Here is a 15,891-nt window from a genome sequence, read left to right on the forward strand (position 1 = left end):
ATGCAAAAGAAGGATAGAAAGTGCTAATGTTTCTATCGGTCCATTTGCCCTGTTTTCTATCGCTTTCTATTGGTTAGAATTACTAGCCTTTCCTTGGTCTAAAATGCAAGTTTAATTGTGATATTGGCGCATGCGACAATCAATCAAAGGCTTAAAATGTATCTGTCAATTCTATTGGGTAAATCAAGCTATAAATGTTTCTGCTTACTAAGATAATTCAGAGTAACACCAGTGCATCCCACTGGCTTTGCCCTCCATGTGCGCATGTCAATCAAATTTAATCAAAGAGCTCCTGTGTCAGCCTTGCAATACTTCAATGCCATGACTGTTGGCCTCCTCTGCTATCCCCATTCAATCTTACTTGGTCAGATAGGAAGGTCTCTTCTTGCTATCCCTTGACTCATCTGATGAAGGAACTGTGCTCCTAAACCTAGTGATTCTAAACAAACCTGTTGGACTTCAACCTGGTGTTGTAAGACTTCTTACTGTGCTCATCCCAGTCCAGTGCCGGCATCTCCACATCAGTGTTGTCCCTTGGGAAGAGAAGCAGCCACTTTTCCCAAGCAGCCTGGAGGAGAAATTGCAGATGGGCATCACTGAACCATGGAGTCACCCGATTTCCTCTTCCAGCTCGAGTCCTTCGCCCTCCTGCAGGTAGCTCAAGTCCCCATCCTACATTACAGAGGCGTGGCAACATTTTCTGACATTCCTTCAATCCTCGATTGAGCCTCAAGCCTTCCATTGGATATCACAGTTCCTCAGGATTGAGAATGGAGGAATCCATAATACCCCCGTCAATAGAATGGAAGAGGCCACAATGCCTCAGCTCTAGAATGGAGGGGTACTTAATTCCTCGGGCTCCAAGGTGGAGGGGTCCACAATCCCTCTGATTCCAGGGTGGAGTGGTCCACAATTCCTTAGGCTCCAGGGTGGATCCCAAAGCCCATCCAGCACCTTCTCTGCTGCTGGGTAAAGTGCCAACAGTGGTGGGAAAGCAGTGCGCATTGGACCACCCATCATTCCACCCCAATTTACACTCCCCACCCCCAGGTCTCCAATGGGCCTTGTACAATCCTGGCCATTAGAGATAACTCCAAATTAGAGAGTGGTATTGTTCGGGGACATAGTATTGTCTCCAATCTCAAAAGTTCAAAACATCACAGCAATAAAGTTATGAAAATGTGAAAGTTAATAATTTGATGAGCTAAATTTAATATATTTTGTAATTGATATCATCAAAACATTTTCCATTAAAATTTTATTTGTTCAGTCTCAATGCAAGGGTTTGGCTCTCTTCATCTTTGCAGGTAGCTCAAGTCCCCATCCTATATTACTGAGGCGTGGCAACATTTTCTGACATCTTTTTAACATTTGAGCCTATGCTGGGATAGACTGTGGCATCAAAATCAAACAGTCTGCTGTATATTACACATGGAATTTCATCATGCCATTCAGCAACCTGTTCCTGACTCCTGGCCACCATCCTGAAAGCTGGGGCAGGCGAGAAATGGTTACCTGTGGGCAAACGGTAGGTAGCTCGTTAGATCATTTGAAAGGCCATTGACTGGAAAATTCCAGTTAGCCTGGGGTCAAAGGGTGTGAGGTTGCTCAGGAGAGCATTGGAAGAGTCACATCTCGAGGTACTGACGGCATGGAAGAGGGTTTCAGCAGCAAATGATCTGAGGCTGGGGCAGAGATGGGTGATGTTAGGGAGTTGTAAATAGGGGTCTGAAACTCATCTTGACGTCGGATATGATGCCAAGGGTGTAAACAATCGGGCTCAGTCTCAGACATGGAACAGAATTTGTAGCAGGAACCGAAGACAATGGGAGGGGGGATGGTGGCACAGTGGTTAGCACTGCTGCCTCGCAGGGCCAGGGACCCAGGTTCAATTCCGACCTTAGGTGACTGTCTGTGTGGAGTCTGCACGTTCTCCGTGTCTGCGTGGGTTTCCTCCGGTGTTGCGGTTTCCTACCACAGTCCAAAGATGTGCGGGTTAGATGAATTGGCCGTGCCATTGCCCAAAATTAAAAATAGAGAATGGGCTGGATTCTCTGTCCCACCGACGCAGCGCGCCCCAGCTGACAGTGGGATTCTCCGTTCCCATAGCCGGCCAATGGGCTTTCCCGTTGTGGCCATCCCATGCCGTCGGGAAAGCCGTGGTCGTGGGTGTGCTGCCGGCGAAGCGGAGGATCCGGCCGATGGAGAATCCCGCAGAATTGCTTTAGACCCGCAACATTTAATTGCAGGAAATTTCTGCCCATCCAGTCTAATAACTTAGCGTCAGTAAAGCAGGCGAAACAGGTGAAATTTTATATCATCAGCCTAAACTTGGAAAGTAATGCTGAGTAAATTAATTAAAATTAAAAGGAATTAGTGTCACAATATTAAAAGATTTGCAACTTTATTTGAGCCTACTTGTAAAGAATAAATGACAGACCTTGTGATTGTGAGGCGGAAATAAAAGACTGTATTTACCTCACTGCTTCGAAGCAAACGTTCATCTCTTGTCCTCTATGATCAACTCATTCCTTATCCTCGTGTGGAGCGGGCTATCTCTGGCATCTGGTGTATGTGTAAGTGGGATTTCCTGTACAACTCTGGCAATTTAAATGGTGCAACAAGAAATCTCTCAAAGCTTTCCTTTTCTCTTTCCCTCACCCCAACTTTTTAGTGACAGTTAAAACTTTGGAGACTGCTTTAAAATAAATATAATGCTCAGGAAGGGGAACAGATGGGAGGTTTTTTTTGTAGTGACGGAAGGAAGCAGGTCGCACATTTGTGTGGTTTTATTATGCTTTTGGTTTGCAACTGATGCAGCAAAAAAAAAAAAACTGGAAAGAGACTGACTCACACACAGGATAGGACTAACAAGTGGAAAAATGTTGCTGTTGTCAACAATAACTGCTGGAGACAATAATGTTGTAGAAAGATGACACAAATGATGAAGTTGATTGCACAGTTTTGCCCATATGAAAAGTAAGAAGTCTGACAACACCAGGTTAAAGTCCAACAGGTTTGTTTCAAATCACTAGCTTTCAGAGCACCGCTCCATCCTCAGGTGAATGAAGAGGTGGGTTCCAGAAACATATATAGACAAAGTCAAAGAATCAAGACAATGCTTTGAATGAGAGCATTTGCAGGTAATTAAGTCTTCACAGATCCAGAGATAGGGGTAACCTCAAGTTAAAGAGGTGTGAATTAAAGCCAGGACAGTTGGTAGGATTTTGCAAGCACAGGTCAGATAGTGGGGGGTGTATGTAATGTGACATGAATCCAAGGTCCTGGTTGTGGCCGTACTCATTTGTGCGGAACTTGGCTAACTTGGCACACATGAGTACGGCCTCAACCGGGACCTTGGATTCATGTCGCATTACGTTCACCTCCCGCCATCTGGCCTGGGCTTGCAAAATCCTACCAACTGTCCTGGCTTTAATTCACACCTCTTTAACTTGAGGTTACCCCTATCTCTGTAAAGACTTAATTACCTGCAAATGCTTGCATTCAAAGCATTGTCTGGCATCTTTGACTTTGTCTATACATATGTTTCTGGAACCTACCTCTTCATTCACCTGAGGAAGGAGCAGTGCTCCGAAAGCTAGTGATTCATAACAAACCTGTTGGACTTTAACCTGGTGTTGTAAGACTTCTTACTGTGCTCTCCCCAGTCCAACCCCGGCATCGCCACATCATATGAAAAGTGACAAATCAAAAAGTTGCAAACACAGTAAATTATTACAGGTTACACTACTATACTGGGCCTCACGGTAGCATGGTGGTTAGCATCAATGCTTCACAGCTCCAGGGTCCCAGGTTCGATTCCTGGCTGGGTCACTGTCTGTGTGGAGTCTGCACGTCCTCCCCGTGTGTGCGTGGGTTTCCTCCGGGTGCTCCGGTTTCCTCCCACAGTCCAAAGATGTGCGGGTTAGGTGGATTGGCCATGCTAAATTGCCCGTAGTGTAAGGTTAATGGGGGGATTGTTACGGGTATACGGGTATACGGGTTACGTGGGTTTAAGTAGGGTGATCATTGCTCGGCACAACATTGAGGGCCGAAGGGCCTGTTCTGTGCTGTACTGTTCTATTCTATAATGAATGCTTTGTCGTGGAGAAAAAAAGAAACAATAATTGAACTTTACAAAGAGCTGGGGTGGGATTCTCCGCCGATGGGATCGTCCGCTTCGCCGGAAGCGCACTCACGCCCGCTGATTTCCCGACGATGGTGGGGCGGGCAAAATGGGAATGTGGGCCTCGGGAGTGCATATAGATTTGAGATCTTTAACATATTATTGTACGATACAGCGTATGGACAGCCAATCCTCTACTGATGAACTGTGACTTGAAATATCTTGTATGTGGCATTTGAAAGAGCAATAATAATAGACTTGCAACCGAGACTGCACTCACCTGCATACCCCTCAGCTCCACCTTCGGTCTTTGTGAATGCGTCCTCTCTGTCCGAAAACCATGTTTATCTGCTGATCAACAGTTTACTGTCACTCTGCACGAAAGAAAATGAGAAAGCACTTATTGCATTGTTGATTTGTAAATTCTTAGCATTTTGGAGCATTTTGAGGAAGGGTTTAGCCATCAAGGTTTCTCTTTGTGGGACAAAAGAAGTCAGGAAGTTACACTGACAAGCTGAATACTTCCCCACGCCGTGCAATGCAGTACAAATCCCCCACTGCTGGGGCTGTTAACGTTTTCTTTTCATCTTAGTTGGAGCAAGGAGACTACACACTTGGCATATCGCTTTGAATTCCCCATTCCATTAAACTTGCACCCTATGGAATGAGGAACCACGGAGCAGTATGTGCACAAAGCGTGCCTCCTTGTAAGTGATTGAGTGGAGGATGACTGGCTGAGGATAGTTATAGCTGCACAGTATGCCTTCTGCTTTGCCCTGGAGCTCCACCATTGGCATTGTTCACTGCCAAAGGGGATGTAGTTCATTGACTATTAGTCAAACCAAGGATAAGGAATGCGTGGTGTATCTGGAAAATAGTTATTTTTATAGGCCTAGCTACCCATTGCGTAGGTCAGAAAGATTGTGGAGGAAGAATCTGATCTAGTGGGATGTCCGGTATTTATCTTTCATCTTTTTAGAAATTCTCCATTCATGTTTTGAATCATGTCTCGTTCCTCTGCTGGGGAGCGTGATGCTTGCCTTGCTCAATGCTTTGCTTAGTCTCCAACCCTGGCTGTCTGGAAGGCATGTGGAGCTGATCAGGCTAACTGCAGCCAGGTAGTTGCATAAAGCCAGAGTAGATTTATTCACCACTGGAGATCCTGCTCTCCTTGCCTGTGAAGAGGCAGCTTGCCTCTACTTGGTGCTTCTTCCTGATTGGGAATTTTCCTGCAGCGCTGGCTATCTATCGATTTCTTCTGCCAATCTAGGTAGAAAAATCTACCTGCTTTCCTGTTAGTGATGGTGAGGCTAATTGTCACAGAGATCCATGATTCAGTTTGAACCATAGAACCATTAGAGAGCCATGATTCAGTTAGAATCATAGAAATGTTGCGGTGCAGAAAGAAGCCATTCAGCCCACAGTGTCCCCACTGGCCAACAATGAGAAAAATGAAACAAGCCACTCATGTTAACCCCAGTTTACAGAACCTTTGTCCATAGCCTTGCTGGATACAGCACTTCAGATGCAGGTCCAGGTACTTTTTAAATGAGTTGAGCATTTCAGCCTCAACCTCCAATTCAGACAGTGAATTCTACACATCCACCGCCCTCTGGGTGAAAAGGCTTTTCCTCCTGTCGCCTATGATCCTTCCACCAATCATCTTAAATCTGTGCCCCCTGATAATTGACCCCCCAGATTGGGGGAAATAAGTCTTTCCTGTCTAACCTACCTAGGCCCCATCATAATTTTATACACCTCACTTAGGTCATTCCTTAGACTCCTCTGTTCTTAAGAAAAACAACCCTCGCCTGTCCAATCTCTCCTTGCAGCTGCAATTTCGCGCCCTGGCAACATTCTTGTAAATCTTCTCTGCACTCTCTCCAGAGCAATTATGTCCTTCCTGTAAAGTGTTGACCAGAACCGTGCACGAAATTCCAGTTGTGGCCTGACCAGCGTTATTATACAGTTCCATCATGACATCCCTGCTTTTATATTCAATACCTCGCCCAATAAAGGAAAGCATTCCATATGCTTTCTTTTTTTAAAAATAATTTTTATTCGAATTTTCAACCCCCCCCCCCCCCGGGTTGCTGCTGAAATTGACCATCCTCTAATGCTCCGCCAGAGAGTCTAGGAACGGTTGCCACCGCCGGAAGAATCCTTGCACCGTCCCCCTTAGGGCAAACTTGACCCTCTCCAGTTTGATAAACCCAGCTATATTAATGATCCAGGATTCCACGCCCGGGGGCTTCGCATCCTTCCACTGCAAAAGAATCCTGCGCCGGGCTACCAGGGACGCAAAGGCCAGAATACCGGCCTCTTACGCCTCCTGCACTCCCGGCTCCGCTGCTACCTCAAAAATTGTGAGCCCCCAGCCCGGCTCAACCCTGGAACCAACCACCCTTGACAGCGTCTCCGCGACACCCTTCCAAAAGCCCTCTAGCGCAGGGCACGCCCACAATATGTGGGTGTAGTTTGCTGGGATCCCAGGACACCTGACACATCTGTCCTCTCCCCCAAAGAACCGGCTCAGCCTTGCCCCAGTCATGTGCACCCTATGCAGCACCTTTAATTGAATTAAACTAAGCCCCGCGCAGGAGGAGGAGGAATTCATCCTCCCCAGGGCATCCGCCCACATCCCCTCATCAATCTCCTCTCCCAGCTCCTCCTCCCACTTATCTTTCAGCTCTTCCACCAAAGCCTCCTCTCCCTCCTGCATCACTTGGTAGATTGCCGAAATCTTCCCCTCACCAACCCACGTCCCCAAGAGCCCCCTGTCCTGAACCCCCCTTGGCGGCAACAGTGGAAACTCCGCCACCTGCCGCCTGACAAACATCCTTACCTGCATGTATCTGAAGGTGTTCCCTGGGGGAAGGCCCAGCCTTCCCTCCAACTCCTCTAGAGTCGCAAACTTCCCATCGGGAAAGAGATCCCCCATCCGCCTGATACCTGCCCTGTGCCAGCTCAGAAACCCTCCGTCCATCCTCCCTGGTACAAACTGATGGTTCCCCCGTATCGGGGACCAGACTGAAGCCTTCCATATGCTTTCTTGACCACCTTGTTGCCTTCGTGTGGTGCTTCACAGCGCTCGGGTCCCAGGTTCGATTCCCGGCTTGGGTCACTGTCTGTGCGGAGTCGGCACGTTCTCCCCGTGTCTGCGTGGGTTTCCTCCGGATGCTCTGGTTTCCTCCCGAAAGACATGCTGTCAGGTAATTTGGACCTTCTGAATTCTCCCTCCGTGTACCCGAATAGGCGCCGGATAGTGGCGACAAGGGCTTTTTACAGTAACTTTATTGCAGTGTTAATGTGAGCCTGCTTTGTGACAATAAAGATTATTTTTAAAAATTGAGGACCTGTGGACATGCATTCCTAGGCCTCGAACTTGCTCAACTCCTCTCAATATCTTCCCGTTTGCTGAATATTCCCTTTCTTTGTTTGCCCTCACCAAATGCATTACCTCTCACTTTTCCGGTTCCACGTACAAATAATAATCATCTTTATTGTCACAAGTAGGCTTACATGAACAATGCAATGAAGTTCCTGTGAAAATACCCTAGTCGCCACACTCTTATCGCTTGTTCGGGAACACTGATGGAGAATTCTGAATGTCAAATTAACAGCACGTCTTTTGGGACTTATGGGAGGAATCCGGAGCACCCGGAGGAAACCTTCACAAACACGGGTAGAACGTGCAAACTCTGCACAGATAGTGGCGCAAGCTGCGAATCGAACCCGGGACTCTGAGAAACAACATTGCTAACCACTGTGCTACCGTGATGGCCTGGCCTCAACAGAAAAAAAGCCCCTTGGTCTAATGATGGCACGAAACACAACTTTTCCAAACAACAATGCAATACAAATACTACCGGGTGACTTTGAAACATCAAACACTGCGGTTTTGTTATAGAAAACTCTTTTGACAGGACTAACAGTGCTGACTCAACTTTGTTAAGGATGCCTTGGGTTGTAAATGGGCGCCCCAACACTATTGTCGCTATTATAGCAATTCAAAAATAAACCTTTCAGCATAATGCAGTGTAATTTAGTGCTGCATTTCATGTATTCGAATGAAAATCACAATACTCTATCTTAACATTAGCAGACCTGTCATTTTGATTGTAAGGCAATGGTAAAGCATCCCACATTACCAGATCATTATCTCAACAATGCTTTCCTAACTAATCTATCTTTCAATAAGTAAAACACAAAACTAAATAAATGTGCCATAATGTTCACTTGTTGCAAAGCTGTGTGAATCACTCTCAATCGGAGTGTGCATTTACTTCATTTTCAAAATAAAAGTATTATGATTGTACCATGTCCCCTATTCAGGATTAATCCATAGATTGAACTTCATTTGTGACTTCCTCAGCAAATGCAAAATCTCAAAAGGGATGCAGCACCTAAAGCAGGTGATATAACTTTAAAAACATTTTTTTATGGGTTGTGGGCTTTGGTCAGTATTGATTGTCCATTCCTATTTGCCCCTGAGAAGGTGTTGGTGAACTGCCTTTTTGAACCGTTGCAATCCATGTGGTGTAGGTATACTCACAGTGTTATTGAGGATGCAGCAGCAGAGGGTCAAGCAGCACGGCATATTAGCAACCAGGGACCAGTGCAACATCAAGCACTGGTGCACAGTCGAATATACCGCAAGCAGCGCAGCAGCCTGCACACGTCAGAGAGACAATGCCAGAGGTTGCTGAGGATGTTATTGAGTATAAATTTGGAATATTGTGTACAATTCTGATCGCCACACCACCAGAAGGGTGTGCAGGATTTGGAGAGGGTGCAGAGGAGGTTTACCAGGATGTTGCCTGGTCTGCAGGGTGTCAGCTATGCAGAGAGGCTGAATAGACTCAGACTGTTTTCATTAGAAAGGCGGAGGTTGAGGGGTGATCTGATAGAGGTCTACAAGATTATGAGGGGCATGGATAGCATGGGTGGGCAGGCATTCTTTCCCAGGGTGGAAGGATCAGTCACCAGGTTTAAGGTCCATGGGGCAAAGTTTAGAGGAGATGTGCGAGCCAGGTTTTTTATGCAGACGGTGGTGAGTGCCTGGAACGCGTTACCAGGAGACGTTGTGGAAGCAGATGCATTAACAGCGTTCAAAAGCCATCTTGACAAATACATGGATTCGATGGGTATAGACTAGGGATACGGCACAAGGAAGTGCTGAAGTTTAAAAATTTTTTTTTAGAGTACCCAATTCATCTTTTTCCAATTAAGGGGCAATTTAGCATGGCCAATCTACCTACCCTGCACATCTTTGGGTTGTGGGGGTGGAACCCACACAAACATGGGACCAATGTGCAAACTTTACATGGACAGTGACCCAGGGCCAGGATCAAAGCTGCGACCTTGGTGCTGTGAGGCAACAATGCTAACCACTGCGCCACCGTGCTGCCCCAGAGCTGAAGGTTTTGACCAAGGTTGGTATCATGAGTGGTACAGGCTTGGAGGGCCGAACGGCCTGTCACCTATGCTGTATTGTTCTTGAAATGAAATGGAAATCGCTTATTGTCACAAGTAGGCTTCAAATGAAGTTACTGTGAAAAGCCCCTAGTCGCCACATTCCGGCGCCTGTTCGGGGAGGCTGATACGTCATGTCATGGGTTACTGTTACTCACATATCCCAGTTGCTTCAGAGAGACCTGTGTCCACAAGGATTGGAGGCAATTCAATGCTTACAGTGTTGAAAGCCACCGCAGTATTGAATTTCTACGCCAATGGGTTTTTCCAGGGAGCTGTGGAGGAACACGTGTGGAAATCACAGTTAACCACAATGAAATGCATCAAGGAGGTGGGCATTGCCCTGTTCCGAAGAGTGGATGAACTTGTTAGAATCACAGCAGATGCAGAGAGCCAGGCGGCCAGCACTGTGGGACTCACCGCTACTGCTGGTTTTTCACTGGTGGAAGGGGAGATTGACTCCACACGTGGACGGAGAGCTCACTGGGATCAGTCAGCAACATTCAGAAGCAAAAAGAGTTTCCCACTCTCTGAATGCACAGCTGATCTGCAATCACCAGAAACAAATCCTTCAGGTGGGTGCGCGTGCCACTCCAGAGCTCTCACCATTCGTACATCCTCACTAACTTGTAGCTGCCACATGTGTTTGCTCCTGTTATGATCCGGCAGGTGATCACGTGCCGTGCGAGCCAAATCCAAAAAACGAGAAACTTGACAAGTGATCACAAGTGTTTCTATTTGTATTTTACCGGAGGAACTACACGGAATGTGCACTGAAGTCAGGATTTACAAATACCAGTAACACTTTGGAGATTTTAAATATTAACAGAATCATCGTCTGACCCCTCTCCAGCAACCATCTTTATCAGCTTGCTGTTCTCCTTGCCAGCAAAACACTTGTGTGCAATGTGATTCCGCTTCTTGCAGTTCGAACACTGCTTTCCCCTCACCGGACATGCTTCTTTTTCTTTTGTCAGGTATCCTTTGTAATATTCACATCCTGTACTCCAGGCTTCATCTTTCTGCTGGCCCTTCTCTAAATGTTTCTTCCTTCTCTCCATTGTCTTGTGCCTGGCCAGCATGAACTCTCTCTCCCAAGAACAGAAGTGCAAAGCCTCCTCAGTTCTCCCATCGATACTCTTCAGCTGATGATTGACCACTTCAGATCGTCTGCACGTAGAACAGACAGTGCAGAAGGAGGCCGTTCGGCCCATTGAGTCTGCACTGACCCACTTAAGCCCTCATTTCCACCCTATCCCTATCATATGTCAGCAGCTTTCCTGACAGTAAGGTTCTCTTCTCTCAGCAGCTGTGCTTTCACATTGTGATCTCTCATTCCTAAAACATTCTTATCTCTGATCAGATTATTCTCCCATTTGCTTGAGCTCAGAAGATTCAGGTGGATGTCTGAGTGCAGTAAGATATTGATCAATATTCTCTCCCCTCTTCCTGAGCTATGGTGTTGAACACTTGGCATTCATAAATAACATTCTCAGTGGGTTCAAAGTGCATCTTCAATCTGTCACAAACTGTAGATGTTCTCCTCCTCAGTCAGGTATAGGGTGCAATAAGGTTGTAGCTGTAGCGCTGATAACAAAGTCACTCCACTCATTTGTTAAGGTTTTTGTTAAACTCTGCAATTTCATGAGGGTGGAGCCATGCCCGATAGTGGCGGTCTTCGGGGTTTCAGACCAGCCAGATCTATTCCTGGGGAGGAGGGCGGACGCCCTTGCCTTTGCCTCCCTGATTGCCCGCCGTAGAACCCTGTTTGGCTGGCGGTCAGCAGCACCACCCAGAGCTGCAGACTGGCTGTCCGACCTCTCGGAATCTCTCCAAATGGAGAAAATCAAATTCGCCATCCGAGGGTCGGACGACGGCTTCCACAGAACGTGGGAGCCATTCATGCAACTGTTCCGGGACCTGTTTGTGGCCAACGTACATGAGGAAGAATAGTCGGGTGGCCAAGAACCAGGGGAAAATGGACGGGAATCGGGGGAAGGTAGCCGGGGGGAGGGGGGGGGGGGGGCTACGGGCTCGGTATGGGGGTTTGATGGCTAGCTAAGGCCCAAAACCAAACTATAAATAAATGCCTATAAACATGTGCCTCGGCCATATTGGGGAATGTAAAATATGTATGCTGGCTAAAGGGGGCGGCCACAATTATTGTTATGAGGATGCTTACCTGTAAATATTCATGTTAAATTTTTGTGTTTTACTTTTTTTTTCTCTCTCTCTAATAACCTGTAATTTGTCATATATAAAATATGAAAACTCAATAAAAAAACATTTATAAAAAAAAACTCTGCAATTTCATAGTTCTTCCATTGAGTTTCCAGGAATTTCCAATGCATGTTCAAATCTGCCGCCTTCTCTGTAAGAGCCGGTATTGGAATATTCAAAACCAGACTGATCCACCCAGGAGTCAATGTCCTGTATGAAGTTGCAGACTGAAGTTTTAATTATTCTCTGTTGTTTCTTATAGCAGTTGGCTCTCTTCCAACCTTCAAAACTCAATCAATGTCAGCGGCACACCTCCAACATGTGATGGATACAATGGCTTCAGCCTCAGACACTTACTTTCAAAGGAATGATATTAGAGGTCACACAGCTCATAGCTCACGTGACTATGGCAAGCCAAAGTGCACAACGGGCATTTCTCCAAACACATGTTCCTGATCTTTCAAATCTCTTCATAGCACCAAAGTAAACCACAATAAGGCCATAAGACAGCGGAGCAGAAGTAGGCCACTCGGCCCATCGTGTCGGCTCTGCCAATCAGTGAGATCATGGCTGATCTAGTATACTCCCAACTCTACTTTCCTGCCTTTTCCCCATTATCCTTAAGACCCAGACTGATTAAACATTGGTGAGTCTGGAACATACTTAACAATCCAGCCTCTATAGTGCTCTGTGGTGAAGAATTTCAAAGATTCACTACCCTCCGAGAGAAGAAATTCTTGCTCATCTCTGTCTTAAATGGGCAACCCCTTACTCTGAGATTACAACCTCTGGTCCTAGACTCTCAATGTGAAAATTAATGCCAAAATATAGAAAATGTGAATGTAGGGGCTTAGAAACGCTGGCGTTGCACTCCGGAGTTTCCTCAAAAAAAGATCAGTTGATTCACTTCCGAGGGCTAGCAGGGAGCCGGAGGAATTCACGCCGCTTTAGCTGAGGATACGGGCCCCGCACTTCTGGTTTCGAGTCCGCACAATGGCGGACTCGGACCACGGAGGCAGTTCCGAAATGTAGGCCTCCCCGATCGGCCGCCCGCCCTTCCATTGGACCGGCCGGATCTGTGCCCCAACCGCTCATAAGGCCCCCCCCCCCCCCCCCCCCCCCCCCCCCCGGTGCCCGATCATCCCTCCCTCCCCCACCAGGGCGGCCACGGACTGAGTCCGCAGCCGCCACACGTTGTTCCCGAACGGCAGTAGGTTAGAACCATGGCATCGTGAACTCGGCCGGCTGGGAGCGGAGAATCCGTGGGCGCGCCTCTGGCAATGGCCCCCCCAGCCGCACGGAGTAAATCGCGGAATCACTGATTCTCGGGTCCAGGAAAATCGGCAGAGTGGCGCCGGGCCTGATTTTGGCACGAAAGTTGATACTCCGCCCCCCACGCCAAACGCTATTTTGGCGCAGGGCAGCAGAGAACCCAGACCCCGGTCTTTGAATGAAGACAGATTAGTTGTAAGACTCTGGGCTATTCAGCTGGAATAATGCTCATGTTTCCCATCACCAACATTCCTCACTTCACACAGGTAACTGAAAACTTAAAAATAACAAACTAACAATGTCACATTAAATTTGAAGACTGCAGGAAGTTTGTCTTGATCTCAATTCATAACAATGCACAAATATATCAATTGGTTCAAACCTCTTTCAGGCATGAATTGTAGCTCACCTATTCCATAATACAGCGGCAGGCGTTTAGCCCATTTCGCCCATCCTGCTGAATAAACAAGAATCCCATATGGCGTTGAAGGATTTATATATATATATACATCATTCTTTTCAGCACACAATAAAATTCACATCTCAATTTTTCTTCCTGCCACATGATGCTGTCACATTGTGAGTGTTTGTACCGCAAATTATATTATAATTGCCGTTCTGTCACATGACGTCACTGAAACTGGTGTTTTGCCCCAGGGATTACAGTGAGTAATTTTGATTTAAATGCAGCATTTTAACACGGGAGAACAGTGTACCTGTCATGATTAATAGATCGCTTCACTTACCTGTTGGAACGATGTGATACAGATTCTGTACTTGGAGAGTGCGCAAGCCATTCAAGTTGCAAGCTGGTTAAAAAAGGCATCATCCAATTCCGCCCCTCCACCATATCCTCCAACCCGCCTCCCCCACACCACCCCCCACACCACCCACCTCCCCCACACCACCCCACCTTCCACACACCACCCCACCTCCCCCACACCACCCACCTCCCCCACACCACCCCACCTCCCACACACCACCCCACCTCCCGGACACCACCCACCTCTCCCACACCACCCCACCTCCTCCACACCACCCCACCTCCCCCACACCACCCCTCCCCCACACCACCCCACCTCCCACACACCACCCCACCTCCCGGACACCACCCACCTCCCCCACACCACCCACCACCCACACAGCACCCCACCTCCCACACACCACCCCACCTCCCACACACCACCCCACCTCCCCCACACCACCCACCTCCCCCACACCACCCCACCCCCCCCACACCACCCCACATCCCCCACACCACCCCATCTCCCCCACACCACCCATCACCCACACAGCACCCCACCTCCCCCACACCACCCCACCTCCCCCACACCACCCCACCTCCCCCACATCACCCCACCTCCCCCACGCCACCCCACCTCCCCCACACCACCCCTCCCCCACACCCCACCTCCCCACACCACCCCTCCCCCACACCACCCCACCTCCCCCACACCCCGCCTCCCCCACACCACCCCGCCTCCCCCACACCACCCCACCTCCCCCACACCACCCCACCTCCCCCACACCACCCCACCTCCCCCACACCACCTCTCCCACACCACCTCCCCCACACCACCTCCCCCACACCACCCCACCTCCCCCACACCACCCCACCACCCCCACACCACCCCACCTCCCCCACACTACCCAGCTCCCCCACACCACCCCGCCTCCCCCACACCACCTCCCCCACCCCACCTCCTCCACACCACCCCGCCTCCCCCACACCACCCCGCCTCCCCCACACCACCCGCCTCCCCCACATCATCCCCCACACCACCCCCCACACCACCCCACCTCCCCCACACCCCCCCCGCCTCCCCCACACCACCCCACCTCCCCCACACCACCCCACCTCCCCCACACCACCTCCCCCACACCACCCACCTCCCCCACACCACCTCTGCCCCACACCACCCCACCTCCCCCACACCACCCCACCTCCCCCACACCACACCTCCCCCACACCACCCACCTCCCCCACACCACCTCTGCCCCACACCACCCCACCTCCCCCACACCACCCACCTCCCCCACACCCCGCCTCCCCCACACCACCCCGCCTCCCCCACACCACCCCACCTCCCCCACACCACCCCACCTCCCCCACACCACCCCACCTCCCCCACACCACCTCCCCCACACCACCTCCCCCACACCACCTCCCCCACACCACCCCACCTCCCCCACACCACCCCACCACCCCCACACCACCCCACCTCCCCCACACTACCCACCTCCCCCACACCACCCCGCCTCCCCCACACCACCTCCCCCACCCCACCTCCTCCACACCACCCCGCCTCCCCCACACCACCCCGCCTCCCCCACACCACCCGCCTCCCCCACACCATCCCCCACACCCCCCCCCACACCACCCCACCTCCCCCACACCACCCCGCCTCCCCCACACCACCCCACCTCCCCCACACCACCCCACCTCCCCCACACCACCCCACCTCCCCCACACCACCTCCCCCACACCACCCACCTCCCCCACACCACCTCTGCCCCACACCACCCCACCTCCCCCACACCACCCCACCTCCCCCACACCACACCTCCCCCACACCACCCACCTCCCCCACACCACCTCTGCCCCACACCACCCCACCTCCCCCACACCACCCACCTCCCCCACACCACCTCCCCACACCACCTGCCTCCCCCCCCACACCACCCCACCTTCCCCCCACACCACCCACCTCCCCCACACCACCCCCCCTCACCACCCACCTCCCCCCCACACCACCCCACCTCCCCCACACCACCCCACCTCGTTCCCCAAATCCCCC

The 15,891-nt window shown here is 50.0% G+C and overlaps 1 long non-coding RNA gene across 1 annotated transcript in view; it reads right to left on the bottom strand.

Annotated features, from left to right (window-relative positions):
• The window catches only part of LOC119955824, a 41,920-nt gene extending 28,306 nt beyond the window's left edge, over window positions 1-13,614 (bottom strand). The window contains exons 1-2 of the long non-coding RNA XR_005458533.1: window positions 13,503-13,614; window positions 4,407-4,500 (exon numbers count right to left, since the gene is read on the bottom strand). This is a non-coding gene — a long non-coding RNA (uncharacterized LOC119955824). The remainder of the gene's footprint in view (window positions 1-4,406; window positions 4,501-13,502) is intronic.
• Between the last annotated feature and the right edge of the window lie 2,277 nt (window positions 13,615-15,891).

The sequence above is a fragment of the Scyliorhinus canicula genome, chromosome 21 (genome assembly GCF_902713615.1).
Source record: "Scyliorhinus canicula chromosome 21, sScyCan1.1, whole genome shotgun sequence".
Lineage (NCBI taxonomy): Eukaryota > Metazoa > Chordata > Chondrichthyes > Carcharhiniformes > Scyliorhinidae > Scyliorhinus > Scyliorhinus canicula.